The sequence below is a fragment of the Hibiscus syriacus genome, unplaced genomic scaffold (genome assembly GCF_006381635.1).
Source record: "Hibiscus syriacus cultivar Baekdansim isolate YM2019G1 unplaced genomic scaffold, ASM638163v2 tig00007204_pilon, whole genome shotgun sequence".
Taxonomy (NCBI): Eukaryota; Viridiplantae; Streptophyta; class Magnoliopsida; order Malvales; family Malvaceae; genus Hibiscus; species Hibiscus syriacus.
The window spans coordinates 849,368-869,089 of record NW_024062129.1 but is presented as its reverse complement, the minus strand read 5'-3'; the positions used below and the strand labels follow the sequence as shown (position 1 = coordinate 869,089).

Genomic DNA, 19,722 nt, shown 5'->3' with positions numbered 1-19,722 from the left:
TGTCACATTCAGATAATTTTAGAAAATTTTATTTAAAAAAAACTTAAAAATTATTATATTTATTAAAAATCCTAATTTATCTAAAATTACAATAAAAACCAAATCTCTAATCATCCCCAAATCTCTAACCCTAACCCTTAGTTCTCCCTTACAATCGACGACCACCAATCTCGGCATCGCCATTTCCATCTCTCTTCTTGACTGTCGTCTTCCTTGTCATCGACCGCAACGTCGGACGTCGTGGAGTTGCGCAAAGGTTGCTTTTTTCCTTGTCGTCGTTAGGTTTAAATCGCAATTTAAGGTTCGCAAGTGACTGACCGTAGGATGAAGGCGCGATTGAGGTTAGGTTCGGTCAATGACAACGACGGTAAAGGTCGGCGATCGACGTGGGTATAGGGATTAAAATTAGGTTTTAAAGTTTTGAGAAAAATTAGGTTTTAAAAAAAATATATTTTATGTTTTTTATTTTAAATAAAAATTCTCAAAAATACCAGAACGTGACAGGTGTCATGTAACGAAATTTTTTAAGGGTGGTTACGGCATAGACACCTAAAATGGTAATGTTTGTAACCTTAGTCACCTAGATTGATCGAAAAAAGTTTAGACACATATTTAAGAGAAATGGTATAATTGGGTAATTATTTTTATATTAAGCCTTAGATTTTTAGTCTTGTATGGCTCTTGTGTGATTTTAAGTGATTAGTTTTTGTGTCAATGGTTATACAAAAATATCCTAATTATATATTTAATTTACGATTATGATTGTAAACATTCATTATAATTTAAATATTTTCTCTTTCTAATAAAACTGTTTACTTATACAAAAAAATTCAATCTAATTTAATTTCATCAAGTATAATATTTCTTTTATTAGTGATATCCAGGGTCTAGATCATCATAGTTTTGCAATTTGACTTGAAGTCTTGCGAGTTTGCAGGCACATTTCATGGAGACTGCACAAGGTAGAAGCTAACTTTCAGCTTTCAATGTTTCCTCCCAATGTGATACATGTTTAATTTTAATACTAATCAAAGCAACTCTTAATTAAACCAACATGGATTAGTTCAAGTGTTAAGTAGTTTGATATCACTTAATTAATGTCCCGAGTCTGAGTCATTATGTATGTAGAAAATTTCTACTGAGAGACTTAAACATGAAGATCAGATATGTGACTTAGATCGATTCGGATTAATCAAAGCGAAACTTTGAAACAAGGAGTACAACCGAAAAAAAACTCTTAATGGGGACTTGTGGATAACACTATTAAATATATGTGATTGCTTACTTTAATTTCCTATTGACTTCGATGCATATATTGGCAATAAATACTCAACAGCGGCATACATCCATCTTTATCTGCAACTTCCAACTCTCTCCACCATGAACACAAACAATTCCTTCTGCAACTCTGTGCTGGGATTTTTGCTTTCGGCATCCTCTCCAGTGCTGCTCTGGATTATGGTAATGGCAAAATCTTCGACATCACTCACAAAATCACTTCCCGGTTGCCGACTTTCGGATCGACGACCGGGCTCGGTCAGTTCATGTGGCTTGTTACCGGCATTAAAAATGGTTCAACAGCAAATGTTTCAGAGTTCAAGTTGGGAACCCACACTGGGACTCACGTTGAGGCTCCTAGCCACTTCTTTCAAGAGTATTATGAGCAGGGCTTTGATGTTACATCTCTTAGCCTGCAAACCCTTAATGGTAACGCTTTCAATTTCTTCATTTCAAGCAGGTTTTGATTTGGAAATCATTTGTGAGCTTTGTTTATGTGTAGGTCCTGCTCTTGTAGTTGATGTTCCAAGAAATAAGAACATTACTGGTATGTATTCAGAAATCTGTTTACAATATTTTCTAGTTTCTACTCTACTTTTTTGTCTCTAAATGTCTCCAGCTCAGTTAGAATGTGATTTGTTTCTGTGGGATTCATATACTGCAAATACATGTAGGTTCTAATAGGCGTAAGGTAAAAGTTTGGCTAAATAATTATTTTTACTCATATTTTTTTTCCGGAACATTTTGGTCCCATCGATTAATTTGAAGGCAAAAGATCTTAGCACTTGACTCAATGCTCACTTTAACATTTATTTTTAGAACAATTTTGACCTCAACGTTTTATTTTAATACAAAAAACCTTAATTTTGGCCATATTCATTTCTTTCGGAACATTTTGGTATTTATTTTAGGGCAAAAGACATTATCGTTTAACTAAATAGTCACTTTAGTATTTATTTTTTTAGAGTATTTTTTACCCTCTACATTTTGTTTTAATATAAAAAAAAACCTCAGTTTTAGACCGTTAACCGTTTAATTGGCATTTGACTAAATTTTATCATAAAAACATATCTCATGGCATCACAAAACCGATGTTAGATGACTGTAACAGAAATTAGCTCTAATTTTCCCATTGTCATAACCATTTTTAAGTGGAACAATTGTTTATTGTTTTAAAAAACAGTTACGACTTTTATTTGAAAATTTGAGTAATTTTGATTAATTGGAATTAAATTGAAAAGGAATCGTCATCAACCTTTGAGTTAGATAGGTCGAATACCTAAAAATGTCTTTTAAAACAATTTTAAGAAAAATCATTTTTTAAAGACAAAATTGGTATGCGTTACCAGAGGTTCATTTTAAAGGTTCGGGAGTCGGTTACGCGTGGGAAAAGATTAGCACCCCACAACGCCCAAAATTGATACTATTATGCTTACACGTTGTCGTAATGATAGAAATCTTGAATCAAATATCAAATTAAAATATGATCAATTTATTACAATTTAATTAATTCGCCTCAAATTATTTAATTAGTAAAATAAACGAGATTTATTTCAAGTATCATTTCATTCGAACGCCATAGAAGATTGTACCACTTCGATCAAGTGATACTTTCCACCCTGTTCTACAAATATGTATTCTTAAAAATGTTCGAATAAAACATTTCTAAAATAACCTTATACTTAATATTATCATAATAATATCATAATAAATTATGTAAAATATCTATTACGTGGTTAGGTGTGAAGAATTGTTACTTATTATTATAATTTCTAATTCATATTTCAAATACCCCAAGTATAGCAAGTTAAACTCCCAGAACAAGCCAAGATTCTTATTAGAGAAATTCTATGACATCTGACATTGAAATTTAAATATGCATAAATTTAATATAACTTTCCAATAGAGCAACTATCGAGAAATTAATTCGGCAACTGCATGGCTTCTGCTAAAGAGTGACAAAATGACAAAATAAAGAGCACTAGGAATAGTAAATAAATCGAGATAATGCATATAAACCGTAGTAATTCCATACCGATAATATTCGTTTCGTTGTTGGTCGAATTTGTGGTTCCAGCTATCTACCATGGCCTCCACAGGCAGCAAAGAGCCCATCTTTAATTGCTCGCCTGCTTTCCCATTTTCATTTAACAAAAGAACTTCGGTGAAGCTCTTGGACATTTTCTTTACGACATCATTAGGGAGTGCAGCAAGGTCCGACGCTTTGTGAACTAAATTGTCAGAAGCCACTAGGGTCGTTAGCCGCCTGGCCTTCCTTTCCTAAGAAACGTTGTTCAGTTCTTGAATTCAAAGAAATGGACCTCGGGTGTTGATCCCACGAAGGAAGCTTAACTCTCTTGAACAACAGAAACTCTGTTGAGGGACAGAAATAGTGAATTGAATTGGTGGAAATTGAGGAAATCTTTCGAAAAACGTTGAGACTCGTCTTCCCGGTGAAATCCGAGCCAAAGTAAGATTTTCTTCCCCTCCTTTTCCTTTCTTTTTTCTGTTCGAAACCCCCTGAATAATCTCCTTCCTGCTCCTGTTCGAATATCCTTTGATTTATCATTGATCTCTTCACCAAATCCCCATGGATGCATCTAAAATTTCTGTGTTTGGTATGAAAATGACGAGCTTAGGTGAAGTTTAGGTAAACTGATTGTTTTATTTTCATTGTTTGAGGGGCCTTTGGTCACTGTGAATCTCACCAAGTTCTTTTCGGGGCCTACTACTTCAACCACCTCCTTTGACATTTTATTCTTTCCATCATGAATGTAATGAAAATTGAAAATGGTACCAACTTTCCCTTATTCACCTTCATGTAAATCGCATTGTCAAACCTTGTCTTTTTCGGTATGGGCACATGGTGCAATTTGTTGGCCAACATGTCGTGAAACTGCTCAGGAGAAGCCTTAATCTCAATATCAGCCTCAAGTTTACTAATCAGAAACGAAGATGGGAGTATTTCGATTTGTAGTCTGCTTGGGTTTAGATAAAGGCCTGTAAACATGTAAAATAATATCAATTAATATTAACAATAAATAATAATAATAATAATAATTAATAATTAATAATTAATATTTTTTCTCGGATAAAAACGGGTGTCTACAGCTGTCCCTCTTTGCACATTCTTGTGTTAACAAGAATAGGGCAAAGACGAAAAAGACAACCAGTTTTTGTCTGATTCTCTTTTTTTTGGTTTTGGAAACTTAATAATGTTTGATTTGGGAGACGACACTGCTCATAGGTACTGAAGAGTTCTGGTCGTCTAAGGGTGACACAACTCCTACATGATGAGGAGATCTGGTCAGGGATTGACACAGTTCCTACGTGATGAGGAAATCAGGTCGGGAAATGACACGGTTCCTACGTGTTGAGGACGGCAGGCCATCTAAGGGTGATAACACAGTTCCTACATGATGAGGACGGTTGGTTATCTGAGTTTAACACGGCTCCTACGTGATGAGGAGATCAAGTCAGGTGATGACACGACTCATACGTGATGAAGAGTTATGGCCATCTAAAGGTGATAACACGACTCATACGTGATGAAGAGTTCTGGTTATCAAGGATTGACACATACACGACTCATATGTAATGAAGAGTTCTGGCCATCTAAAGGTGATAACACGGTTCCTATGTGATGAGGACGGCTGGTTCTCAAAGGTTGACACAACTCCTACGTGATGAGGAGATCAGGTCGGGTGATGACACGGCTCATACGTGATTAAGAGTTCTGGCCATCTAAAGGTGATAACACGGTTCCTACGTGATGAGGAAGGCTGGTTATCTAAAGTAACATAGTTCCTACGCAATGAGGACATATGGTCGTCATTGCTCATAATATTTTGCTGAATCTTGGTTATCCAGAGTTGACACGGCTCCTACGTGATGAGGAGATCAGGTCGGTGGATAACAAATTGTTATGACACTAAGTCGATCCATTGGGCACAATATTCTTCTTCGTGAAGTTGACATCATGGGTAGCTCATTCATCGTGAAGTTGAGCTTTGAGTTGGATATCCTTCGTTGTAAAGTTGAAATCCAATCTTGTGTTTTATCGAGCATGATATTCTTTGCTGTGAAGTTGAAATCTAGTTTGACATAGTCAACCTTGGTCTTTTTCTTGGTTTAATGTTCAACTAAAAGCAATTCTTCGTTGCCACATGCGTTGATATGTCATCGAGCTGAATGTAATTGAACTCGAAAGTTTTCGTTGACAAATAGATTTTCTCGACTTAAGCTATGTTGCAATGAGCTGAGAGGTTGCCCCAAATCTTCTTCTTAACTTGAAGACCTCGGCTTCAACCTGAAAGTAGTTCCTCATTGCTACCATGTAGTTGATATGTCATCGAGTTGAATGGAATCAAACTTGAAGGTGTTTGTTGACAGATAACCCTTCTCGCCTTGAGTTATGCTATAAACTTGACATGTCCTGGAACTGAATGTAATCAAACTCGAAGGTTTGTGTTGACAGATGACCCTTCTTGCCTTAAGCTATGCTGTGCATTTGGTTGTCCTTGAGCTAAATGGAATCGAACTCAAAGGTCTCTTGCTGACAGATAACTTTTCTCGCCTTGAGTTATGCTGTAAATTTGATGTGCCTTTGAGCTGAGTGTAATCGAACTCGAAGGTCTTGGATGACAGATAACTCTTCTCGTCTTGAGTTTTTCTACTAATAGTTCCTTTAAGTGAAAAAAATGACTCCCCTTCACGGGTCTAGGCAGGTCATAATTCTTCAAGTGGTTCCCTTAACGAGTCTGAACCAAGTGAAATTATATTTGGATAACTCCCATTCACGAGAAAACCATGTAGTATATTCCTCAGGTGATTAGCGGGTCTGAACCGAGTAAGATGAATTTTGGATGACTCCACTTCATAGGAAAACCATGTGGTATATTCCTCGGGTGGTTCCCCTTAGTGGGTCTGAACCAAGTGAGATAATCTTTAGATGACTCCCCTTTACAGGAAAACCATGTGGTATATCCTCAGTCGAATATCATCCGTCATTGAGTTGAAATCTAGCTTTTAACTGCAAAATAGCCGCTCATCATTGAGTTAAGCTGAACTAGATTCATTCTGAATTGGCTTTCGAACCCATTTGAAGTTGATTCTAAGATCTTTCAATCTTTCAATTGGTCAAATTGGTTGAATTGTAACTACTTTCTATTGAGTTAAGCAACAACCATCAATATCTTTTGAAGTTACTTTTGAATCGAGTATCTTTCGTCTTGAAGTTGAAACTTGACTCTTAGCATGAATCTGCAAAATTATACACATATGCGATGCTATGAATGCAATGGATATGTATCAAATGATGATGTATGATTTTCTTATATGCAAATGATGTTCTTATGAATGCAAAAATGTTAATGCAATATTTATTTGACTTCAAAGTGGTGAACTCGGTCTTCCTTCACTTAGTAAAAAGTCATTTCAAGCTGGCATTTCTGATGAACCATCTGATCCACTTGCATCTTTGTGTTTTCTTTGTTTCATTAAAGCCTCAAAAGAAATGTTTCATTTGTGGAACTCTTTCGTAGTCAAAATTATGATCTTGATGCCCCATTTTGTCCTAGATAACACCAGCTTTCTTTGCTTGGACTTGTGCATAAATCCAATAAAGCTTTCATCTTTGAAAGAAAATCTATCATCTTTGAAAAATGTAGATGTAGATATGCTAAACTCAGCAGAGATTAATTAAGAGAGCTATGTCTGTTTGATTTGACTTTTGAAACACATTACAAGGAAAATTTATCATAATTCTTTTCATGTCTTCACGTCTAATCGGATCTCGAACAAGCCATTCATACCATATTATGTCGAGATGTTTAACAAAACCTATCGTTCAACCTTAGTTGGCTCCATTAGTTTCTTGTTGTTAAAATTTCAGCTCCCATTCTGTGGAAAAAAATCTTCATCATATCTCACTTCTAACCTTGGGGTTGAAGAAGAAAAACTTCATAAGTAGAAACACAATATGATCGCAACATTCGTTGAGCACCATAATCACTGGTTCGTAAAGCATTTGACACACATTCATCATTTCCAGTAGCTTCTACTAAGATTTCTCAATCAGTGATGCTCTTTGCATAGTGTTTGGAGAATTTGTAGGACGTCACTTAAGAACAAAACTCAGTGAGACCACAAGTGAGATATTTTAACTTCCAGCATCAAATCACCAGAATAATACAACTTCCTGATAAACAAAGCAATTATGTATAGTTAGCTCCACTGTCACTGATTTATTATTTTCATTCTTCATATCTTTTTATCTCATTGGAAATATTTTCTCAAATCAATGATCTTGACACATGATGATATGGGCCTTCAGCATGCCCCAACATTTGCTGATATGAATGTTCAAAATGTATTCAAAATTGTTTCTTGCTGATATGAACCTTCAAAATGAACTTTCAAAATACCCCCACATGAATCATTTTTTATCTGAGATGGGCCTTCAAAATGCCCCAACATTCTATTTCTGGTTGAAATGGACCTTCAAAATATCCAAACCTTTTCATGCTAGTGTGAGCCTTCAATTTGCTCCACATGGATCATTTCTGTCTAAAATGGGCCTTCAAAATGCCCTACATAGATCATTTCTGTCTTTTTCATGCTGATGTGAACCTTCATGATGCCCCACATGGATAATATGAACCTCCAACCTTCAAGTCAACTTTGATAATGCCCCATTTTTGGATCATTGTGGCTTTATTCGTGCTCAAATGTGTTTATCTTGAATACTCTCATTTTGGTGTTACTAAACAACATTGTTGTCAAGTAACTTTGAGGGATTATCTTCATGTATCACAAACTTAAGAAGTGATCAATCTTTCTAACAGAAATGACTGAGAGATGTGCTTCTTCTGAGTATGGTGGTCATCTTCTGCTTGACTGGTTACATTTTTGCCTTTTTTGCTATGCACTGGATATGTGATCTCTTTTTTCGAACGAGATAATCATCCTCTTCTTATCAGGTTGCTGATAATGTCACGAGAGAGTGTTACAAGTTTTCTCCTCCAGCCCTCCTGATCTTCCGAACCACTTGCTTTCAAGAATGTAAAGTGCTTCATCGCTCACTATTTTTCTCAAGTAGAGGCATAACATTCCTCAACTTAATTCAAGAACCTTTCTCATTTGAGACTGTCCTGTTTGAAAATGTTTTCCTCATTTCTTTATCAAAGAATAAAAGAATTTTGTAAAATATTGTTTCTTACAGGTTCACAATAGAATCAAATCATAAGCATGAGTTTAAAGAATATCAAAAGAATCAACAACTCTTTAATGTTTTAAAGTTATAGTTCTTTGACAAGTATCAGGATTTAGAGGTAAATTTCAGGTTGGCTTTCCTATTTTCTATGGTTACATCTATTGAAGATGTCACCCCTCTCTCATTCTTTGTGAACATTGCCACATGCCTCACTTTTATGACTTGGCATTTTAACCGGATGCGGACAAAATGACGCAACTAGCTTAGCCAATTACTAGACCATCTAGAATACCTCTATTTCACTTCTCTGAAATCTTCCCTTTAACCAAAGCAATGCGAAAATATCGATCTATTAAATGAAATTTCTGTGTGCTCGTGTGTAGTTGACTATAACAGGTGTTCCTTAACTCCCTTAGTCCATCTTTACCAAAACTCTTTATTTATAAAATTTGCCATGGTCTGGCTAGCTGATATCATCTTTATTGTAATTTGCCTTTATCGGGCTAGCTGAAGAGTTCATCTCATCACAAAGTCTTCGACTTGACAATCGCAGTGGAACATACACCGAATTGCCAAGTACCCGATCAAGGTAATGGTTTGAATATAATCTATTCATAAAGCCAGGGCTTTCGAGTTTCCTCTATAACCAATTGCCTTAGCGGAATAGCTCAGCTTTATTGTATACATATAATATAATAAGCTAGCTGAATATTATCCATAAAGCTGGGGCTATTAACCAATTGCTCTAGAGGGACAACTCAAGCTTTATTGTATATATAATAATATAACATGGATATATAAATCTTAAGAAAAACCTGTTATAGCCTAGGTGGTTTGGTGGAAATCAGAAAATCTCATCGTTAGAGTTTAATTCCCTAGAAACTGACTTTACCTAATTGTGAAGATTTCATCATCGAACGTCATCAATAGAAAGTAATCTAGACAATTTCGCAAAGTCACACAAAAGATGCCCCATGTTGTACACTCCTATATGTAAATACCAAGCCTTTTATCTAATTCCTTGCACTAGAGAAGGCTATCTCATATTTGTAGAAGGGTATAATGTTTGGGCATATTTCATTTGAAGTCAGGTCAAGGTCCTTGTTTTAGCAGTTTTCAATCTTGATAATTTGTCAAAGATGTGTAACTCTAATCATAAAGAGTTTTTAATCCTGTTGATATTCAAAGAACTGCAAGATTGCAAAATTGATTCAATGCTCATAACCTTAAAAGCAACAAAAAGAATTTTATTACACGAAAGGCAAAAAAAGGAACAAAAACAAGTTTAAACAAGATGCTGAAAATGAAAAGTATTATAGTGGTAGATAACAACTTCCACTTATTTATCTATCATGCCCCATTACTCCTATAATGTTGGGTATATAATCGGCCCAAAGTCATTGTCCTCATTTGCCCCCCATTTCTTGATCATCTTTTGTGTCAACTTCTTTGGATAAACTTTCAGATGCACAAATCTCTCTTTCCTCATGAGCAATTTCCATCATCATTTTTTCTTCTCTGACAGGAAATTGGGCTCAATTTTAGATCCAGAACAACTTTCCTTGGTGATGACAATTTTGTCTTGGTTCTGAATGCTCATTGCAGCTACGATTGGGATAATATTCACCATACTCCTTAAATTGCCCCCTGCCTCACTTGTTTTCAGAAAATCTGATATAGGTGTCTGAGGTGTCTTCTGGGTTACATTTGCCCCATTCCTTCTTAGACCTATGGGCCAATCTCGAATTACCTTTCCTTTCATTTCTTTATTTCTCATTTCCTTCTCGTTCTTTAGCATCAGAGAAGTATCGAGAGTTAAATCTGCCATACATACTTCACATTCATTAGTTTTGCCCTTTTCCCTTTTAATATCCTCTGCTGTATGAACTTCACTTGTTTTGACACTATTAACTTCATTTTGGGGGTTGAATCTCAATTTTCTGATCAACATGGATTGATTGTTAACATCCACTTCTATGATTTTATGAACAAAAAGGTCTTGAACTCGTCGTTTGAAGTTGTCGTAATTCTCGATGGAGTGTCCATTGGATTCCAACATGATATTCACAAAAGACATTCTCATTATACCATCTTGGGTAAGGAGGCAATAAAGGCTTAGCCCGACATGGGGTAATAAGTTGGGCTTTTAGTAACTCAGGATATAACTTGCTGCATGAAATTGAAGGAAACTTAGGTAGAATTTCCTTTGACATCACTGTCTCCTTACAATTGTTTACTTTGCTTTCTTGAAGACCTTGTGACTGATGACCAAAATGATTGCTTTGAATGTTTGGTTCTTGACCAACATCATAAGAAAGACAGTGATTCAAAATTTCTCTTTCTCGACCAGTTTTGAGTTTTTGAGGAGCTTAGGATTCCCATCTTCAAAACATAGCAACCCTTCTATTATAAGATCTTGGACTTTTAATCTCAGAATTATGCAATTTTCTGTAGAGTGACTGAAATCTCCAGCATGATAATTGCATAAATCTTTGACATCTTGCCAATCTGGATACAGATCAGTAATAGGAGGAATGAGTGTTACAAGACCACTTTCAAAGAGAAAGGGTAATAAGTCTGAATATGAGATTGGAATTGGAATGAGATATGTCATCTTCTTTTCCTTCTTGCTCTTTTTATCGTTTTTCAATGGAACTTGGTCCTCTTCCATGCTTATTTTCTTTGATGCCAACTCAACCGATTTTTGGAGTTGCATTTGATTCCCACGTTCTTCTACAAGTTCCTGGTTATTTTCATTCTTGTCTTGGTTACAACACCAACGTTCATATTTTCATTCAATTCATTCGTAACTGGATTCTTTAAGGGCTTTTCTCCATGAATCACAATATTCACCATGTCCATTAATTTGATCATCTACTCCATTGACTCATCTTGAAACTTCTTTGCTTGATCATTCATTTCTTGTTGAATCTTGATAAGTTTCTCTTGAAGTTTCTCAATTCTACCAACCCTTGCTAAAATCTCAGGTTCTTATCCTTCTCTAGAAAGACCAAGTTAACTCCAATTTGAATTCGAAAATTCTATCATGAAATCCTCTACGAATTATTCTCATATTTTCATAATTTAATGCATGTAAAATAGTTTGAAACAAAATGCAAATGCATGATGTAAGATTAAAACTATAAATACAATTATGCAAAGATGTGAATTCAAATGCAAATACAAAGATGCAAATGCAGATGCAAAAATGTTGATCTCAACGATGGATATTGTAGAATAATTTTCACCAGAAATAAAAACTTTCACATTCTAACACAGTGCACTTTACAGACATGCCTTCGCTTAGATGTTGAGCCTAAAATGGATTGCCATCTTAAATCTTCGTTCTTGAAAATGCCCATAAAGTATTTTATAGCCTAACTCCGTTAATACCCAGGCGGTACTAAAGTGAATTACTCCTTGATGAAATGATCATATATAAGAATCTATTGCTAGATTACTCCTTGGATTAGTGGATCGTCATTTCAATCTCAAATGCTACACAATCTTTGAGCTCACTGCTTTGTCTTAGATCTTCGTATTTGGAACTAATGCCCTTCAATGCTATGTAAACTAACTCCATTAATGCTTCGACGATGTTGAAGCCAATATGTTGCTCCTTAATGACTAGTTATGAGATGATCATAGATAAGAATTTACTGTTGGATTACTTCTTGGATCAAAGAATCAACTTTCCAATCTCAAATGTTGCACAATTTTCTAACAAGTCTTATTCTGGTACTCTGGACTTCTCTTAGCCCTCAGTGATTGCCTGTGTATGCGACTGCTTGATTGAAATTTTTTATATCTTCTATGCAAAATTTCCACTTGAGTATCCCCTTACGAATCAACACTTTTGCATTATGTTATGTTGATGCAATGCAATGCAAAGAAAGATGACACAAACAAAAGAAATAAGTTAGTGTACACAAACAAAAGAAAAGAAATTAGTTATTACAAGTAAGATAATCAATACAGATAAAAATGTTATTCAAAGATGAATAAAACACCTACCCCGTCATGATACCTACCCGAACATGCTTTAATTAAATAGTAATCCTACTCAGACATGTTTTCTACCCAAATGATTAATTTCAAGAAAATAATCCTAACCGCATGGTATCTAGTTCGCATGCTTTTATTCGAAAAGAAAAATATATTCTACGAACATAAAGCAAAAAGATAAAGGTTCAAAAATACTCATCTTTTGTGTAAATTTATTTTAGGTACCTATTGACAGACAGAGGTTCGGTATGTCTATACATATGATGACCGTTCTACGATTCACTATATGCATGGTTTCAGCTCTATTGAGAAAAAGGTACTCGAATTGTCCTTGATTTCGGTGCCCCCTTGGGCTGCCAAACCCTCGATCCTCACCCATTATAGGTTTCAAGTGGAGCGAGTTCAATTCGAGAGGATTCACTACCTTATACCCATACGAGGAATAAATCCCTACGAAGGTATAAAGTATGTATCCCATGGGTTATTTGCTAAAACTCATACGAAGAATAAATTCTTACGAGAGTAAAGCATTCACCCCGACTAATTTAGAACGAAGATCGGGTTTAGAGCTCATGTTATGCCAATGCACGTGATGTGTGTGAGGAGGAAATTCAACCCTTTGACTACAAAGGAAAATGAAACAACTCGACAAAAACTTAGACAGATCTAAAAGCAAAGATTCAAATGTTAGTATAACAATAAAAAATGAAACAGTTAAAAAAAACTTCAATAAATAAATCATAAGTTAACTAAAGACTTGAACTCATAATTTCCACCACAATGACAATGTGTAAACAACTTACAACTTGACTCTCTAAAAAAAATCCCCAGTGGAGTCGCCAAGCTGTGATAACCATTTTTAGGGTGGAACAATTGTTTATTGTTTTAAAAAATAGTTACGACTTTTATTTGAAAATTTGAGTGTAACATCCCAAACTATGGGTTAGTGACTAAATGGTAAACTTTCAGAATTTGGTGATTAAAGTAGAAGAATGGATTAGTTCAATGATTTATCTGTAAATAAATCCTAAAAGATATTAGTAATTATAAAAGGTATTAAAGGGCAAAAGGGTCATTTGACAAAGAGATGAATTAAATAATGATATATATATATATGGATAAGGATGAGAGATTTTCCAGAAATCTCTTCTCTCTTTTCTTCTTCATTTTCTTCTTCCTCCCGTGAAAGCTCCAAGGCAAAGGTAATATTCCTTGTTAGCTGATAATTTGTTGATTTTAAGAGTGGGTTTTGATCCTTAGGTAATACTTAAGATTATGGAAAGCTTAGGTTGTCCTAAAATCAAAAGATAAAGGAGATAGAGAAGATTAAAGATTAGTGGTTCTTGAATGAAATCTTGAAATAGAGTTTATAATAAGAATTGAAAGTTGGATTTGACTTGTCATCAATCTAAGTAAGAGATATGAAGTAATATAATTGGATTTGAAACATGTTGCAAAATTGATGTAATTATTGAATTATATATGGAAGATATGATTTTGAGGTTTAAGATGAAATAAAGGAATATAGATTGGTTTAAGTATGTGTACTAGAGTTAAGAATGAAAAAGGGGATGAAACATGAAGGATTTAATCCAAAATGAATGATTTTTGGGTTCAAAAAGAGGATTCTGGGTAGAGTGCATCGATGCATATTCATAGTGCATCGATGCATCAAGGTTAAAACCCAGAAATTGTTTGAAGGTGTATCGATGCATTGGTAGTGAATCGATGCACTCTTTTAATAATGAAACATCGAATGCAATTCGTGCATCGATGCATAAGGCATGCATCGATGCATCCCAGTAATAATACAACATCGAATACCTTTTATGCACTGATGCATCAGTAGTGCATCGATGCATACCTTCATTAAAAGATGAAATTGACTTTTCTCTTAATCTAAAGAGTGAACCATTAGAGTATATTAGTTATAATACTAATATAGATGTATGTATGATTATGTAGATATAGAACATGATCCCGTTATGAATCAATTGAAGGATTAGAATCGAATCAAAGCAAAGCTAAGGTGAGTGCACATTATTTAGTATATGATGTTAAATGGAAAATAAGACTTATGATAAGTCTATTTCCAATAGTAAAATGCATGAATTCATAGAGGTGTGTGTTTGTTATGATTTATATGTGTGTATGAGTACATGATTACATGTATATGTGATATGTGATATTGAACTATATGAAATTATAATATATGAGAATACATGCCTATGTGACAAGCTATGTGAAACTGAATTAAGTAAATACATGAGAATATGACATGAGATAGATAATATGAGTTATGTGATCATATTAGAAAATATGTTAAGTGATATGTGAAAGTGGATTACATGTTTATGTGAATATGTGATACGATATGAGATTTATAAATATATGTTTATGAGATATATGTTTACACATACATAGGGTATGTGACAGAAGAGAAGGAACATGAGATTATAAGATCAATGATTACACGTATATGTGATACGTGACAGAAAAGAAGAGATATGTGTTTATAAGAGAAATGATATGATATAAGTTATGTGATTACATGTATGTATTAATACATCTTGCTTGCATTACATGTTAGTGTGATTGTGAATAGGTAGGAAGGAAACAAATGATGATATAAGAATCTATTATAAGATATATGATATGAAATACATGGTTACACATACATGTGGTGTTTGACAGAAGAGAAATAACAAGTGATATGAAATGTTATAAATGATAATGGCCATGTTATGTGATATGAGAGCTAGGGGTATAGTTGGCATGCCAAGAGTCGAGGGTATACCTATGTTCTACGGAACATATGGACAGAATTACCTATGTCTTTCGAGACATATGGACAGTATACCTATGTTCTAAGGAACATATGGACAATTTACCTAGGTTCTTCGAAACCTATGGACAGTTGCCGAGGATCTTTATGACCTCTGGATAGTTACCGATGATCTTTATGACCTCTGGATAGGTCCTTCGGGACATTGATCGAGCTGTGGTGACAGCATATGTGTGCACAACCTCAATGTACTCATATACCTTAAGTTCTCACTAGTGTACATGGGCTAATAAAGAGATTAAACAAACATACTGAATGTGATATGTATACGATGGGTTTTTATAAATGGTTATCAAAAGTAAGTGGTTTGAAATGTGTTACATGAACCATATGATGTTATATGTGTTTCTTAATGATAATGATAGAGATTATGATAATGATGGTATATGTTTATGTATGCTTTATGTTATATGAAATATTATATGTTTTATATGCCTCACTAAGTCATCGACGCGTGTGATTGTTTCACACGTAGGTTTGGAAAGCGAAAAGAGAAGTAAAGAGGAACAAGACAAGTCAATTCTCCTTACCGAATGTCAGATCAGAAGAGAGATGAATAATATGTAATTGTGTATATAAAGTTCTAGTTGGCATGTAATCAAAAGAATATATTGTATAAGCTCTGAATAGTTTTGTAAATGTTTTGAATAAGTTAAATGTTATAAAAGTTTTTAAAATTACTCACTATTTTATACGAATAAATGTTTGAAAAGTCAATGTGACACTTCGACTCGTATCCGGGTTGGATACGGGTTGGGGGTGTTACATTGAGTGATTTTGGATTAATTGGAATTAAATTGAAAAGGAGTCGCCATCAACCTTTGAGTTAAGAAAAATCATTTTTAAAGATAAAATTGGTCTGCGTTACCAGAGGTTCATTTTAAAGGGTTCGAGAGTTGGTTACGCGTGAGGAAGGATTAACATTCCCACAGCGCCCAAAATTGGTACTATTCTGCTTACACGTTGTCGTAATGGTAGAAATCCTGAATCAAATATCAAGTTAAAATATGATCAATTTATTACAATTTAATTAATTCGCCTCAAATTATTTAATTAGTAAAATAAACGAGATTTATTTCAAGTCTCATTTCATTCGAACGCCATATAAGATTGTACCATTTCGATCAAGTGATACTTTCCACCCTGTTCTACAAATATGTATTCTTAAAAATGTTCGAAGAAAACTTTTCTAAAATAACCGTATACTTAATATTATCATAATAATATCATAATAAATTATGTAAAATATCTATTACGTGGTTAGGTGTGAAGAATTGTTACTTATTATTATAATTTCTAATTCATATTTCAAATACCCCAAGTATAGCAAGTTAAACTCCCAGAACAAGCCAAGATTCTTATTAGAGAAATTCTATGACATCTGACATTGAAATTTAAATATGCATAAATTTAATATAACTTTCCAATAGAGCAACTATCGAGAAATTAATTCGGCAACTGCATGGCTTCTGCTAAAGAGTGACAAAATGACAAAATAAAGAGCACTAGGACATAGTAAATAAATCGAGATAATGCATATAAACCGTAGTAATTCCATACCGATAATAATCGTTTCGTTGTTGGCCGAATTTGTGGTTCCAGCTATCTACCATGGCCTCCACAGGCAGCAAAGAGCCCATCTTTAATTGCTCTGCCTGTTTTCTCATTTTCATTTAACAAAAGAACTTCGGTGAAACTCTTGGACATTTTCTTTACGACATCATTAGGGAGTGCAGCAAGGTCCGGCGCTTTGTGAACTAAATTGTCAGAAGCCACTAGGGTCGTTAGCCGCCTGGCCTTCATTTCCTGAGAAACGTTGTTCAGTTCTTGAATTCAAAGAAATGGCCCCGGGTGTTGATCCCACGAAGGAAGCTTAACTCTCTTGAACAACAGAAACTCTGTTGAGGGACAGAAATAGTGAATTGAATTGGTGGAAATTGAGGAAATCTTTCGAAAAACGTTGAGACTCGTCTTCCCGGTGAAATCCGAGCCAAAGTAAGATTTTCTTCCCCTCATTTTCCTTTCTTTTTTCTGTTCGAAACCCCCTGAATAATCTCCTTCCTGCTCCTGTTCGAATATCCTTTGATTTATCATTGATCTCTTCACCAAATCCCCATGGCTGAATCTAAAATTTATTTGTGTTTGGTATGAAAATGACGAGCTTAGGTGAAGTTTAGGTAAACTGATTGTTTTATTTTCATTGTTTGAGGGGCCTTTGGTCAATGTGAATCTCACCAAGTTCTTTTCGGGGCCTACTACTTCAACCACCTCCTTTGACATTTTATTCTTTCCATCATGAATGTAATGAAAATTGAAAATGGTACCAACTTTCCCTTATTCACCTTCATGTAAATCGCATTGTCAAACCTTGTCTTTTTCGGTATGGGCACATGGTGCAATTTGTTGGCCAGCATGTCGTGAAACTGCTCAGGAGAAGCCTTAATCTCAATATCAGTCTCAAGTTTACCAATCAAAACGAAGATGGGAGTATTTCGATTTGTAGTCTGCTTGGGTTTAGATAAAGGCCTGTAAACATGTAAAATAATATCAATTAATATTAATAATAAATAATAATAATAATAATAATTAATAATTAATATTTTTTGCCCGGACAAAAACGGGTGTCTACACCCATTACAAGTTATAATCACTGATTAATAATCTTTAATCCTTATTAACATTTCATTGGTGTTGTTCACTAGTAAGTACCGTAGAAATAAATAATATGCTTCCTACAGCTGAAGTTATGAAGTCCTTGAAAATTCCCAGGGGAGTTCATCGTGTGCTTTTCAAAACGCTCAACACTGACAGGTAAAATCTACATGCACTCTCCAGCTGAAGTGAAATGTTTCATGTTTACAATTAAAGCACCAAAAATCAGATATTATTGAACCATAATTGCTTGGAACTTGCCACAGATATAATGCTGAAACTCACAGAAAGGTTTCCTGATAGTAAAATATGTCAAAACTTTCATTTTTCAGGAGGCTGATGCATAGAAAGAAGTTTGCTTCAGACTTCACAGGATTGAAGAAAGATGGGCACAGTGGTTGGTTGATAACACAGACATCAAACTTGTAGGTAAGATACTAGATTTTTCCATGTTAACAAGAAGAACCTGCTTATGATTACCTATTATTGTATTTATGGCAGGACTTGATTACCTATCAGTTTCTGCATATGATGATGCTGCCCCAACTCATCATATATTTCTAAGAAATAGGGTAAGAAACCAGAAATGAGTTGAGTGGATTCTGTAAGAGAATGTTTTTACTGAAAGTGCTCCATTTTGTTCAGGAAATTGTTCTAGTTGAAGGTCTAAACCTTGATGGCATAAAGCCAGGGAAATACACTGTCCATTGCTTACCAACGAGGATGGTGGGTGCAGATGGATGCCCAACCAGATGCATTCTCACTGCATGAAACCTTTCTCCAAGTAAGATTGTTTCACCTTTAAGACCCAGGTTGGACCGAGAGGGTGCAGGGTGCGATCGCATCTTTAGAAATTTTAAATTCCCTTTTATTTTAGAGTTTTTCTTTATATTTTCTATTGATTATCTAATTTCGCACCCCTAAAATTTTATAACTTCATGCCCCTAAAATTTTTAACGTAACTTCCTAAGTTTGTGTGAGAATTATATAATATACCTTGAATTTACTGCAGGAGAAAAGGGCAGACATGGCCTATTGAGCTTCTAAAAATGAACGGTTTGGAGTATGAAATAAAACCTTCTTGAGTATTGCAGAATCTGTACTGCATCTCTTCCTTGGCATTCAATACAAATTCTATTTACATCATTGTTTCAATGTAATGAGATTGAGTCCCACGAGGGCATTTCATAATTCGGAGGTCTCTTACGGAAGCTGCTCTCAACCTGGTGTTGGGGGTAGCCTACTATCTTACCTCCCCTTACCCCATACATATGGGAAAAAGGGACAGTCATTTTTTTCAATGTAATGAATTATAAAATGCTATAACAATAGTAATTAATATATGTTAGTATTTGACTTTAATGTATTATAAAATAATAATATTTCAGATTATATTATGATTGAAATTAATTATATTTATTTTATGAAAACATATAAAATTGTAACATAAATAATAAATAATTTTTATACAGCTAATATATTTTAGTTGATGTTATAAATATATTCACACAAATTATTTATAATTTTCATTATGATTAATATATTCTGGTAAAATAAATAAAATTAATTTGATCGCAATTTAATCAAAATATTACTTATTTATTTTATATTTTATTTTATAATATATCATACTCAAATATATATATATATATATATATATATATATTAATTGATGGCATAATTTATGTTGTAAGTAATTATTATAGCATCTTATAATTGACATTTTATT

General features: G+C 34.3%; 1 pseudogene; it reads left to right on the top strand.

The window, feature by feature from the left end:
- Positions 1 to 355: 355 nt before the first annotated feature.
- On the top strand, positions 356 to 19,090 carry LOC120201417 (annotated as a pseudogene).
- The last annotated feature ends 632 nt before the right edge of the window (positions 19,091 to 19,722 follow it).